General features: G+C 49.9%; 1 long non-coding RNA gene across 1 annotated transcript; it reads right to left on the bottom strand.

Moving 5' to 3' along the window:
- Nucleotides 1–5800: 5800 nt before the first annotated feature.
- Nucleotides 5801–8167, bottom strand: LOC141976116 (uncharacterized). The gene is made up of 3 exons (XR_012636076.1): nt 8122–8167; nt 6879–7426; nt 5801–6188 (listed from the first exon to the last, which is right to left on the bottom strand). It is a non-coding gene; the product is annotated as an uncharacterized LOC141976116 (long non-coding RNA).
- Nucleotides 8168–13177: the final 5010 nt, after the last annotated feature.

Genomic DNA, 13177 nt, shown 5'->3' with positions numbered 1-13177 from the left:
CTCAGATAGATGCATATCATAACAGAGCCATTAACTTTGTTGAATGGCCCTAGTGCTTGACCTTGTCTCTCCCTTCTGCGCCTTACCTATGAGGCTGGAGTCAGGTTGGTGGGAGCTGGGGAGGGGGAAGCTGTGGCTGCTGCCATCAGTGCATACGGCTACCTGCTCTGAGGAGTATTTCCATGCTCAGTATTGTCAATCCAGCACCTGTTGCCACACTACAATTCCCCCGCACACAATTCCCCCACCTCTTGTAGGCAGCTGGATAAGAGCCAGCGTTCTGGGAGCCTGTTGTTTTATTAGAAAACTCAAAGAGCTATTTCCAGAGAAATGCCCAGTACATTTATGCCTTGAAACACCTTTAATTTCCAAGTCCTTTTCTCTGGCTGGCTAGCTGCTCTGAAGCTGGGCCATGTGGATATCTGGAAGGTATCTCACAGTACTGCAAAGCCCCATCTCAGTCCCCGGTGCTTGCCAGAATGAGCTGTTCACACTTGTACAAAAAACCACCTCTCCAATATTTTACAGATTTCCAAATAATGTGGCCTTCATTTTTTCATATGTTTCGTATTCAGGCCTCCTTTGTGTTTTCAGTATTGCAGATCTGAGTTCGCCTGTACTCTTATTGATGTCAACCCTGAGTTAAAGGAGAGTCACCAGCTGGGAGGAGCAAGCCTTTCAGATCCCATTAAATACTGGCCTTTGATTGAACAGAGCTTGCTAGGCGTGCCAAATATACTGTAGAATCAGGGCACGTTTTGGGCTTACAAGTGTGGATGCTTTTATGGCAATTTTCGCATGACTCATTCATCCATTAGAACAAAACAAAATGCAGAAGCAGTGAGTGGTTTCAGTGAAATGATCCACTCCTCACACAGGCCTAGTGTTTATGGGCATGAGGGGAAACCAGAGAAATTTCCCTTCACTGAACAACCTCTTCCCTGGCTCTAAATGGTCCAGTTCTTTCCCAACAGGAAATACATTTGTCTCCTGGATTCTGATCTCCCTGCCACCAACTGTACGTCCAAGTAACTCCTTTGACATCAATGGAGTTTAAGATAGATCACACCATGCTCTCTATCTGACCCTCTGTACAACTTCCAGAATCACTGGGCCTACGAATTTACTCTAAATGTGAGCTCAACGGAGGGAAACTGAATAAAAGTTTATAAGGTGTCACAATAACCTCTCACAATAAATGTTAATGGGAAAAGGTGCAAGAAAGAGATAGAAAGACTGAATTAGTCCAAGCAAAACGCCTACTGATATAAATCAAAGACTGTGTCAAGCAATGGGCTTAAATTGCAGCAAGGGAGGTTAAGGTTGGACATTAGGAAAAACTTTTCCTAACTGTCAGGGTGGTTAAGCACTGGAATAAATTGCCTAGGGAGGTTGTGGAATCTCCATCATTGGAGCTTTCTAAGACCAGGTTCGACAAACACCTGTCAGGGATGGTATAGATAATACTTAGTCCTGCCATAAGTGTAGGGGACTGGACTAGATGAACTCTTGAGGTCCCTTCCAGTCCTATGGTTCGATGATTCTATGACTATGCCTGGTAAACAAAAACAGTGTGAGGCCGAAAATCAATTAACCAAACTTGAAATTACACCTATTGGTGGATAAAATAAGGAGGGGATGGACTACCCTGTCCATCACTCCTTTTATGGATATGTAAGAAAGAGACTTTGGGGAGAAAAAATGGCTACTGGAGCAAGATGCACCACCACGGTTGCTACCCCCACTGTCTCCTGGGCCTCTGGACCTTCTTCCTCCTAATCCTGATTGGTGTCCTGACCAGAGCGGGCCAGAGAGATGGAGCCAGATGACATTGCCACCTCCAGCTAAATCCCACATACTACCTGTGATGTGAGACTTTGTCTCCTCTCCCCACCTGGCCCCCCTTGTGTCTTCTTTTCCTTCTGTCTAATAAGTGTCCTGCCCCCCTTTGGTCGCCCTGGAGACAACTCCTTGGACCCCTTCAGCTATTTGTAGCTTCACTTCTCTCAGTCCCCTCCAGGATTTCTGTATCTTTATGGCATGCAGGTGCCCCGAACTGACCATGCAGGGCCATATCCTCTGCTGGTGTTAATCAGCATAGCTCTGCTGACTTCACAGTTTCTACGGCCAGAAGGTTATGTCCTATGCTGGTGTCAGTCCGGTAACTGCTGATTTCAATGGAGTGACACCGGTTCACACTAGATGAAGATCTGGACCACTACTTTAACTGCTGTCTCTCCAGAGCTGCATTATTATTATTTTTGTAGGATAGCCCCACAACGTGCTAGGTTCTTTGCAGACCCTCCAGAAGGCCAGACTCTGCCCTGAGGATCTCAAAGTCTGACAGCAAAAGACTGTCAGATCTTTGATGTGTTTTTGCTACCATATCACATTGCAAGCTCATGTCTGATTTTTCTAGTCCCTCCCGCCCCTCGGTCTCTTCCTCTCTTCCCATGCTCTCCTTTGCAGTAACTGTCTGCATGTCGGATTATTTCCCCCCAGATCTTAGCTTGTGTTTGTCCCGGTTGAAATCTGCTTTTGTGGTTTTCTGAAGGGGAACTGAGTGAAAGCGAGGGATGGCGGAGAACGAGTAAGAGGCTGAGGGAACCAAAGGGAGAGATGTAAAAGGAGGAGAAAAACTACTTAAGAGCTTCATCCTGTCACAGCTGAAGACTCTGAGTGATCCACGGAAGCACTGAAGCTTGTGTTTACAGTGAAACACTGTGTAGCCTTATTGACTTCAATGGAACTAGTCATGTACCTAAGTATTTCATTGGCTCAGGCCAGAGTGCTCAGCACCGTGGAGGACAGAGCCCTGAGGAGGGAGAGAGTTAACTCCAGGTGAGAGAAGTGAGAAGGGATGGGAATGAGAATGACACAGAGGAATGAAGGGAATGCTGGAGGGAAGAACCAAAAGCTCAAAAGAAAAAGGGACTCGGAAATTGCCCGGATACTGTACCACCCTTACTCATGTGGCATAACAGATCAACCAGTGTGGGCGGCGTGTGACTTCTGCATTTGAGGAGGCTGGGCGCAAGCGGTGGAAGCTCCCTGGGGGCAACGGTGCCTGGACCGTGGCTCTGCCCCCTGCTCCACCCCAAGGCCTGCTCCTGCTCGGCCCCCTCTCCTGAGCCCCCTTCACCCCCCCCCCCCACTGCTTGTGCCTCTCCGCCCTGTCAGTGATGGAGAATCTACCACAAGCCTCAGTAAACTGTTCCAATGGTTAATTACTCTGTTAAAAATGTACACCTTATTTCCAGTCTGAATTTGTCTAGTTTCAACTTCCAGTCATTGGATCGTGTTAGATCTTTCTCTGCTAGATTGAAGAGCCCTTTATTAAATATTTGTTCCCCATGTAGGTATTTACAGACTGTGATCAAACCACCCCTTTATCTTCTAAATAGAACAGAATAGAATAGAATAGTGATTCCAAAGGGTCTACTCTGATTGAACCCAGCGGAGGATCTGGTCCCCTGGCTCCAGCTGTGAATTAAAGAGACAAGGTGGGTGAGGTAATGTCTTTTATTGGACCAACTTCTGTTGGGGAGAGAGACAAGTGGTCCATTAACACCCCTGACTTCACCTTGAATGGTCCATTAGAATATGTGCTAACTACTTATGCTAAATTATCCATTCGATCTCGGATTTAGCTGTAAAAAGAAAAGGAGTACTTGTGGCACCTTAGAGACTAACCAATTTATTTGAGCATGAGCTTTCGTGAGCTACAGCTCACTTCATCGGATGCAGTACTCCTTTTCTTTTTGCGAATACAGACTAACACAGCTGTTACTCTGAAACCTGGATTTAGCTGTGACACTTAGGGTATGTCTACACCGGCAGACTTACAGCGCTGGCAGTTACAGTGCCACTCAGAGAGCACTGCAGGGAAACCGTTGTTGTGTGTTCATACTGTCAGCTGCCTGCACAATAGCGTGGTCACATTTGCGGGGCTATTCAGAGTGGTGCACTCTGGGCAGCTATCCCACAGAGCATCTCTTCCTCTTTTGCTGCTAAGAGTTGTGGGAAGGCGGAGGGGGTCGCGGAGCATCCTGGGTCCTGTCCCAATGCCCCGTGATGCATTGCTTTGCATCCCAGCAATCCCTGTGCTTCCATCCGCATTTGGTGCCATCTTTCAACGACTTGTGGACTGCGCGCTCTGCCCCTTTGGTCTGCAGGAATGGATCCCGCGCAGTTGACCAACATGCTGCTCGCTGTGTGTCATGTCACGAGTGGCAGTGGAGTTATTCCTTAAACTGCAAAGGCAAGAGGAGTGTGACATTGATTTTGCCATGTGTAGTAGCTACGATTGCTTGTGGCATTCATGGAGGTGCTGACTACTGTGGAAGGCCGCTTTGGGGCTCGGGAAACGAGCACTGAGTGGTGGGATCACATCGTGATGCACGTCTGGGATGACGAGCAGTGGCTGCAGAACTTTCGGACGAGGAAATCCACATTCAGGGGACTGTGTGAGGAGTTCGCCCCAGCCCTGAGGCGCAAGGACACGAGAATGAGAGCTACCCTGCTGTTGCAGAAGTGCGTGGCGATTGCACTGTGGAAGCTGGCTGCTCCAGAGTGCTACCAATCGGTCGCCAACCAGTTCGGAGTGGGAAAGTCGACCGTTGGACTCATGTTGACAGAAGTGTGCAGGGCCACTAATTGTATCCTGCTCCAAAAGACCGTGACTCTGGGCAATGTGCATGACATTGTGGATGGCTTGGCACAAATGGGCTTCCCTAAATGCAGAGGGGCAATTGATGGCACACACATTCCAATTCTGGCACCAGACCACCTAGCCACTGAGTACATTAATCGCAAGGGGTATTTCTCAATGGTTCTCCAGGCGCTTGTGGATCACCGTGGGCATTTCATGGACATTGACACAGGTTGGTCCAGAAAGGTGCATGGCAAACGCATCTTTCGGAACACTGGCCTGTTCAGGAAGCTGCAAGCAGGCACTTTCTTCCTGGACCAGAAGATCACCATAGGGGAAGTCGAAAGGCTCATTGTGATCCTGGGAGACCCCGCCTGCCCCTTAATGCCGTGGCTTATGAAGCCATACATGGGGCACCTTGACAGCAGCAAGGAGTGGTTCAACAGGCTGAGCAAGTGCAGAATGGCTGTTGAGTGTGCTTTTTGCTGTTTAAAGGCCCGCTGGCGCTGCCTATATGGGAGGTTGGACATGGCTGATGACAATATTCCTATGCTTATAGCCGTGTGCTGTGAAGGGAAGGTGAAAACTTCACTCAGGGCTGGACTGCTGAGGCTCAGCACCTGGAGGCTGAATTTGAACAGCCAGAGACCAGGGCTATTAGGGGGGCCCAGTGCAGGGCCATAAGGATCAGGGATGCCTTGAGACAGCAATTTGAAGCTGAAAGCCACTAATATTTGTTGCTATGCTCAGGAGGGTAGTGCTTGTAATGCTAGGAGGTGATTGTGATTGGTGCAGATGATGCACTAGGAAGGTGAAAGAAAATTGCCGGTTGCTTTGCAGGGCTCTGTTTGCTTTCAATTAATGGAATAAAATTTGCTTTCAAACCAGAACAATTCTTTTATTAAAAAACAACAACCAGAGGAGAGAAACAAACAAAAAACCACATCAGCACGGAGGGGGATGGGGGAAGGGAGGGTCCCAGGAGGAGATGGGTCCCAGGATGGTTAAAGATTTGTGTATGTCCAGGTATCATATCCAACCTCCTTTGGAGTACAGTGCAGCGGGAACTGTACTTCAGCAGGGCAAAACTGCAGAGGGATGGGTGTGGAGTGCAGTGGGTACCGGGGCTCTGCAGGGCTGGACTGTGACAGGTCAGGAATGGAATGCAGCAGGTACAGACTGGAGCCAGGAGGTTGATAAGAGTGTGTTGGCAGTGTCTGGGGGAAGCACGGGAAAGAGTTTTGTGACGGCATCTGCAGGGGAGGGCAGGCGTGGAGCTGCTCGGTTTGCAGCGCTAGTAGAACCTGGAGTGTGTCCGCTTGGCACTGCTCCATGGCTTCATTCTGGCGCGCCACGTTCTCCTTTTGGTCCCTCTTCTCACTGTCCCGCCACTCCTTCAATTCTTGTTTTTCCGCCGCGGAGTGCATCATGACCTCATGCAGAAAGTCCTCCTTAGTTCTTCATGGCCGCTTTCTAATTCTGTGCAGCTGTTCAGCTGACAATAACAAAGAGGGAGGCTGGGCTCCGAAGGTCATATCTGTGAAGCCAAAATGCATTCTACAGAAGCAGTATTGTTTGCAACACACAGACCACTGATTTAAAACACAGCCACTATTCACATACCTGTCACTAACTGGCTGACCCAGGCAAGCACACATGAGCTACAAGACCCCCAAAATGGTGAGTTATCACAGGGGCAGGGGAAATCAGTGTTCCAGGACTGTACTGTACACTGGGTATGTGGCTCTTGGGGAGAGCCAGCACTGTAGGGGGGCCTGATAATCATTCCTGTCCCCACACTTTCCACAAGCTGTGTTCATTATGGAAGATATCTCGCTGCTGAGGGTGAGCAGGGAATCAAGGGAGGGTCTTCTCCAATACTGCGGCTTCCGCGCTGGCCCTTATGCGGCTCGCCTGTGTGCAGTAATGGTCCCCACCTCCCCAGTGATGGCAGAGTGGCGGGGGAAAGTTACCCTTAATGGGGAAAGAAACAAAACAGCTCTGCCAAAGAACCTGCAGCAGCGGATTGCCCAGTATCTCCATGAGAGTTTCCTGGAGATCTCTGAGGCAGATTCCCGTGAAGTGAGGGAGTCAATCAACACCCTGTTCCGTCACTCAGACTAAGCACTTACGTGGTAAGTGCATCATCCAGACACAAGGCTGCTTTCTGCAACCCTCCTGCCCCCAACAACTCGCTTCAGCGATTCCCAAAATCAAAGCCACTTACCAGGGGTCTCCTCTCCTGTTTGCACTTCGCCAAGCTCTGACAGCTGTGATTGGCTAGCCTCCTCTGGGGTAGAGAAGAGCTCCAGGCTGCATGCATCTGACCTCCAAGTCGTCCTCCGCCTCTGGGTCCCCCTCCACATCCTCATCCAAGATTTCTTCCTCCTGGCTCGGTCCACTCTCGACTGTCACGTGAGCCACCGAAGTATCCACAGTGGCCTTCGCAATGGAGGTGGGGTCACCACCAAGTATCGCGTCCAACTCTTTATAGAACTGGCAGCTCGTGGGCGCAGCACCGAAGGGGCAGTTTGCCTCCCGCGCCTTGTAGTCGGCGTTCCGCAGCTCCTTCACTCTGACCCTGCACGGCAGTGTGTCCCGGTCATGGCCCCTTTCTGTCATGCATCATGATATCTGTCCGTAGGTATCATAATTCCTACGGCGGGAGCACAGCTGGGGCTGGACAGCCTCCTCTCCCCAAATGCTGATGAGGTCCAGCAGCTCGGCTTTGCTCCAAGCGGGGGATCGCCTGGTGCGTGGAGCAGGCCTGGCCACCTGGAAAGATGCGCTGAGATCACTGCACGCATCACCGAGCAAACAGGAAAGGGACTTTCAAAATTCCCAAGGAATTTACAGGGTGGGGATGATGCTTGGTCACCCGAGGGCAGGGCAGTAGAATTCAAACCGATGACCAGAGAGGCGAGAACAGGCATTGTGGGACACCTCCCGGAGGCCAGTCGCAGCGTTGTAATCGACCAGGGTGTCTACACTGGCACCGCGGCGCTGTACCCCGGCTCAGAAAGCTGTACGCCTCTCGTCGGGGTGGTTTTTTACAGCGCTGCAAGGGCGCAGTTTCTGCGCACTGAGTGGCTCGCACCTCGGGAGTTACACCGCAGAAAGCTGCTTTACTGCACAGAAACTTGCCCGTGTAGACAAGGCCTTAGGTTATGTCTACACTGAGCACCTTACACCGACATGGCTGTGACCCTGCAGCCACACAGTGTAGCCACTCTTTTTCACTGGGAGAGAGCTCTCCTGATGACAAAATAAAACCACCCCCAATGAGGGGCCGTAGCTTTGTCGCGGGGGGAGTGTTTTGTTCACACCCCTGAGCGACAAAAGTTTCAACAACGAAAGTGCCCCTGTAGACATGGCCTAAGTACCTTTCCCAGCCCTGAAGAAGAGCTCTGTGTAGCTCTCTCTCTCACCAACAGAAGCTGGTCCAAGGTAAAAGATGTCACCTCACCCACCTTGTTTCCTTAATATCCTGGGGCCCACACGGCTAGGACACGGCATCCAGCTGCGAATGGCCTTTTTACATTTCAGTCACCCTGTGTCTGGTTTGCCTCCTCACGTTCCTGTGACATCAGGTTCCCCAGCCCGACTGGCTGAATTTCAAGCATCCCACCCCCACCAAAATACAAGTCAGCTGTGCCCCTTCCTGAGACCTGGATTTCCAGCTGCTCCAGGAACTCATTTGATGGGTTCAGAATTTCCCAAATAACACAAAATTATCCAGCTGGATCGTGTGTGTTTGTAGGGGGAGGGGCAGCAGTCACCACCTTCCCCCTTTAAATCCATCCAGGTCTGTCTGTCCACAATAGGTGGGTGAAGAATGGTTCTTCCTTCCATAGGGGATGGTTTGGTATTTGTAATTGAAAAGAGAGAAAACAGCCCGGCCCTCTCCGAATGGCACACAAAGACTCAGCTTCATGGAATCTGCAAAGAGAAAAGTTTTCACCTTCTTTAATGATCTATGGTTCTGTAAGCAACACTTCGGGAGTTTGTGCTTACCTTGGTTGTGAGCCAAGGCAAAGTCCAGGCCGGTGCATAGTAACCGACTGTTGAAAGTGAGAATTAGCAGCAGCCAATTCCATGTTCAGGCTCTCCAACCCTTGGAGAGCGCTGAGTGGCTCCTTTTTAGGAGGCCTGGCATTCAAATGGTGCTGGTGGCGGTGCTGTCAATGATGGGGCTCAAAGTGCTGTGGACCCTTAACACCAGCATCAGCCTCTGCCCTGGCTCCAAACTGACACAATGAAGTGACACTGACTGACTGTGGAATCCCTGTAGCAATAAAGAACAAATCAGTCCCAAAGACTTGCCTCTCCTGTGGGCACACATTGGTACCTTTCATCCCCAGCCAGGAAAGAGAGAGAGGCCCAGCTTGCTATTACCCTTGAAAACCATTTTAAATAGGTAAAAACTCCAAAATGCAGAGTCTGAGGTCACTTTTGGCAGAGCAGCCCAGTTTGTTTCAAATGCCTCAAGGTCTATGTTAATATCTGCAGCAACATTCTTGAGCGGGGTGGGTAGGAGTTATTCTGGATAAGTCATTTCTTAATCAGAAATTATTATTCCTATTCACTGGGGTCAAATAGCGTTTTTTCCCCCTTAGCCTGAGCACTCATTGCACAGATGTTCCATCGGAACTCATAGGGACTGCTAGGAAAACAGAACTGTGGATTCCAGCGTATGGGGCCCGTTGGGAAAACAGAAATATGGATTTCCACAGGCTGCCAAAGAGCGTTCAAACTGCACGTGTGCTCCTGGAATGCTGGAGAATCAAATCAGTTTGGTATGTTTGTGGGCAGCTTCTCAGTGAATTTCTTGCAGAGGAAAACTCCAGAGTGACAGCTCCAGAGTCCTGTATCTACCCAATAGAGATAACATGGGTACTAACAGTGCAAACCTCCCCCACGCTGCTCCGTCAACATGGCTTGGCATGGACCTGGCGTGGGCTGACGGAAATTCAGTTGTAATAATCTGAGGGTGGGTAAAATTTTCAAAAGCACTGAAAGTGACTAAGAAGCCTGCTTTACTGAATCTGGCAATGGCAGCACTAATTAGTGCCAATTGTGGTGAGTATGTTAATGTGGACACCTGTCCTGTGGGAAGTGGTCCAAACCCACGAGACTCACAAGCCACTGCATGGCCATCAGCTGGCAATGACTTTAGTTGGATTCAATCTGGTTACCTCTGAAAGGCCTCATATACCAAAGTTGGTCTCCTGAGCAATCCAGTTTGCCATCAGCTTCATTTCTTAGCAACTGTATAATATTTATTCAACACAAGGAAATATAGATCGTTTGTTTTTATTTTGCATCCTTCGCACACAGCCCAGTGCTTCACAGGGAGTCAATAGCAGGCAGAGGCTAATGAGAAAAGGGAGATTTTAAAGTAAGAGAGGAACTGGCTTGCGGGGCCAGGATAACTGCAGATAAAGGGGTAAGGGAAGGGTTCAGACAGGAGGCCAAGCCTTGAAGAAACAAGAGAGTAGAATGGAGTGCAAGCGGATCGCTTGGAGCTGGCGTGAACTGGGTGAGCTTATGTTCATGGAGGTTTGGGAAACAGGGGGTTGGTTCTGAACTGGATTTGGTGATGCAGAATGGGGTGATACGGTCCCATTTCCTGGTGTGAAGAAGTAGCCTGGCCACAGCGTGCTGGGCCTCCTGAAATGTAGAGTGGGAATTGGGGAAAAGCAGATTACAATAGTCCAGATGGAAGCAGTTAACTCTTGGATAACAGTTCAGTTGAGGCGGGTCAAGGGAAGGGTGAGTCTTGCCAATGTTCTGGAGAGCTGACTTTGACGTGGGAGATGGAGGAGGGAAGAACTGAAGCCTGATCACGCCCTTTAGAACTGCATGCCAAAGGAACCCTCCATGCATGGCTCTTCCTTTCCCTCTGCTACTCCCCTGGCAGACGTCCCCATCCCCTGGGCACGGAAGCAGATGGAGGGAATGGGTGAGAAGAGGGCTGGGGAGGAGGGGATGGGTTGATGGTGGAGCTGATGGTGGGTGGACACACATCCTCCCTTCACCAGTCTGGTGGGAATTAGAGTAATAGAGTCACCAAGTTTATGGCCAGAAAGGATGAGCAGATCATGAAGTTGATAAAGCCACACCCTACATTAACTTTCCGCTGAGGGACAGCTGATGCCCGGCAGCAGGGGCAGAGCTGCTGCGGATCTCCGAAGTTGTACAGAGCTTGTGGGCCCGGCCCTTGCTTTGTGCCATAGGATGGTGCCCAGGGTGTTATTACCTAGGGCAGGAGTGTCAAACTCACTTGGTGGAGAGGGGAGAGCCATATTTAACTGTGGTCCAGGGGCTGGCATGATCATTTCAGGCTGCTCGCTACCCGCGTTCACCAGCTGAGCTCCCATTGGCAGTGATGGGGCATTAGCACACAAGCCAAGTGGAGAATCACTAAACTTCTGGCTGTTATTATTATTCCATAGTTGTTTGGTGCCATGTTGTCACTCACATTCAGCATCATTGGGCAAATCTTCTCCCCTTTAGACCATCCCAACTCATGCCCTTTGTTTCTCTTCCTTTCCAGCTCCTTTCCCTGTTTCTCTGGGGCAGAAATGTCTCAATGATCTCTGGCCTTGGAAACAAAGTTAAGGTCTGAGAGGAGAGTGTCACAGACTTTGTTCTTTGGAAGATTCAGCAGGAGGAATTTAGGATGCAACCAGGATCTGAGCAGAGCTGACACACAAAACAGAGAGAGTCAAGGAAAGCTGCACTGTAGATTGGAGGCCACCCACAGAGAAGGCATGTATAAGGCTGTGAATAGTAGTGAGATGTCCCAGAAGGAGCAGGTGGATGGGGAGAGATTAAAGGATACAGTCATGGCCATACCATAATGGAGGGAACAAAGGGGAAACGGAACACTTCAGCCTGAACAGTAAGTGGAATCAGGGGAACTCTCTGCCTTGCAATACAGGTTGTCCTTGCCTCCTGTACAGAGGGTGTGAAACACTATTGCTAGTGTGAGAGAGTGAGAGGAGAGGTCTGATCCAGTAGCAGTTCACACTTGATTTGCACAGGCCCATAGGGCCAGATCCTGGCATCTGGTAAGTCAGCCTTGAAGCCAGCTTTCCCGGCTACATGGGAGTTCATTTTATCATCCATTGGTCATTGTATTATGTGATGTTATGGTCAATTTATATGCTGTTTCATATATAATCAGTGTATTCTAAATAGATTTAAATGGTAGGATTACAGAACTATAGGATTGGTAAGTATTTAGGAGTGATGTGGGCGTATTAGGTATGTAAGTAAAACATGGCTGGAACGCAAGGCCTACAGGCTGAGACCTGTACAATTTTAGCTTAGTCATACTAGGCCATAGGTTGAAGAATACTTGATATGAGTGAGAGATATAGGAATAACCCTATGCCCATCAGAAGTAACATTTTTGAATGTCTGTTTGACCTCAGGGTTGTGCCTAGATGCTAATGAGAATAAGAAGAACTACAACCAACCTATGAAAAATGGGGTACCCCAATATTCATGGGCCAAGTCTTTAGCTGGTGTCATCAGTATTGCTGTATTGTGGAGCTTTACTGATTTAAACGAGCTGAGGCTCTGGCCCATTACCAGGCCAAATGGTCTTCTCCCAGGGATGTGTCAGGAGAAACTCATCTGAAGTCAGTGGAGTTGTGTCCATGTTAAACTGTGAGGCTGATTCTCCGGTCACTTACACCAGTTTCACCCTGAGGAAATGCCATGGCCTTCTGATTTGCACCCCTGCAAGAACAGAACCCAATGGAGTTGGTCTAAGTTGGTCCTGCCCCAGCCCTGATCCCCCTCCTGCCCTCCAAACCCCTTGATCCCAGCCTGGAGCACCCTCCTGCACCCCAAACTCCTCATCCCCAGCCCCACCCCTGAGCCTGCACCCCCAGCCAGAGCCCTCATACCCTCCCATCACCCCTCCCCCTGCCCCAGTCCGGAGTCCCCTCCCGCAACCTGAACTCCTCATTTCTGGCTCCACCCCAGAGCCCGCACCCTCAGCCAGAGCCCTCACCCCTTCCCGCACCCAAACCCCAATTTTGTAAGCATTCATGGCCCGTCCTACAATTCCTATTCCCAGATGTGGCCCTCGGGACAGAAAGTTTGCCCACCCCTACTCTACAGTGACACTGGCGTAATTTAGGTCAGGATCTGGCCCTATTTTCCCTTCACCCCATGGTCTGTTGTGTCCATTCCCAGGCTGCTGTGAAGGGTCTCGTGGTGTGCAGTTCACATCTGCTGTGCAGAATGTTTGACAAAATAACTATTGGCATGGAGCTGCTCAACATCTGTTGTCTTGCAGAGCCGGAACCATGCACCCCCCCTCATTTGTCTGCTAGCAGTGAACAACTTCACAAACAGGGCCAAGCATTCTCCCTTCTCCAGCCCATGGTCCCAGTAGGACAGTGAACAATGGGACACACATAGCTCAGATGAAGGCTCTTTCATTAGCCGGACAGCTGAAAAGCAGAGACGTGTTGGGCAGCGGGTGCGGGTGAGAATTTTTGCCGTGTT

Source organism: Natator depressus, chromosome 22, assembly GCF_965152275.1.
Source record: "Natator depressus isolate rNatDep1 chromosome 22, rNatDep2.hap1, whole genome shotgun sequence".
In the NCBI taxonomy this organism is placed as follows: Eukaryota; Metazoa; Chordata; order Testudines; family Cheloniidae; genus Natator; species Natator depressus.
Note: the sequence above shows the minus strand (reverse complement) of the source record. Positions and strands in the feature narration are given on the sequence as shown.